Source organism: Ipomoea triloba, chromosome 16 (genome assembly GCF_003576645.1).
Source record: "Ipomoea triloba cultivar NCNSP0323 chromosome 16, ASM357664v1".
NCBI classification, from domain to species: Eukaryota; Viridiplantae; Streptophyta; class Magnoliopsida; order Solanales; family Convolvulaceae; genus Ipomoea; species Ipomoea triloba.
Window position 1 is genome coordinate 6,270,580 of NC_044931.1, and position 847 is coordinate 6,271,426.

Consider the following 847-nt stretch of genomic DNA (forward strand, 5'->3'; position numbering starts at 1 on the left):
TAAAAGACTACGACTACAAGACAAGCCGGAAGCGACTCGCTTCTATTCTCGTTGGGATTGGATATAGATGGGGAATATATAGATCGTAGTAGTTCGCCAACCTCTCTAACTAACATACGATACAATTGAACTTCACGGCACGGCCAAAAAAAAGAAAGAGCTTCGCTCGGTTGGCCTTCCTACGCTGATGAATGCCTCTTTTCTCTTCTCTGAAGTCTACAACAAACAAGTGGGAGAGGCAGGATTCGAACCTACGTAGAAAAACTTCAACAGATTTACAGTCTGCCGCTTTTGACCACTCGGCCACTCTCCCCTTCCCGGGCCGAGGCCTGGTTTAATTATGGGTCTGAAGCCCTGCCCTTCTATCTTTCCCAAGAGCTAATTCCGACATATCTCTCTGTTCGAATCGAAACTTCCTCTGTTTGTTGGAAAGAAGTCCGCTCTTCGGTCATCTATAATAGAAGCGAAGCAGCTACTGCAGACAGGACTTAGGGGTAGGCAAGAGAGGCTGGCTTCCAGCGAATATGATGCACCTTCTTAGTCGACTGAAGGTCATTGTAATACACATCGCGTGCTCGAATAAGTGGGTCCAGCCCCTTAAGTGATCTATAGTGCCATGGCTGGTTGAGGGTTTGATAGAAAAGGAAAAAGGAATGGATTGCATGTGGCCAAATTGCCTGGCGCACTGAGTTTGAGAATCTTGCTCGAGATAAATGTCTTTGCTCAAGTACACTGGTAGATCGCGAGCCACTAAAATAGCTTTCCATATGTCTTGTTCTTCTCTTCTATAGCAGCTTTTGGATAGAACAAGTTTATTGAACCTCCGAAAAACCTGTCATGTCATGAA

At 45.5% G+C, this 847-nt stretch overlaps 1 non-coding gene across 1 annotated transcript; it reads right to left on the reverse strand.

The window, feature by feature from the left end:
* Positions 1 to 230: 230 nt before the first annotated feature.
* Positions 231 to 313, reverse strand: TRNAY-GUA. The gene has a single exon. It is a non-coding gene; the product is annotated as a tRNA-Tyr (tRNA).
* Between the last annotated feature and the right edge of the window lie 534 nt (positions 314 to 847).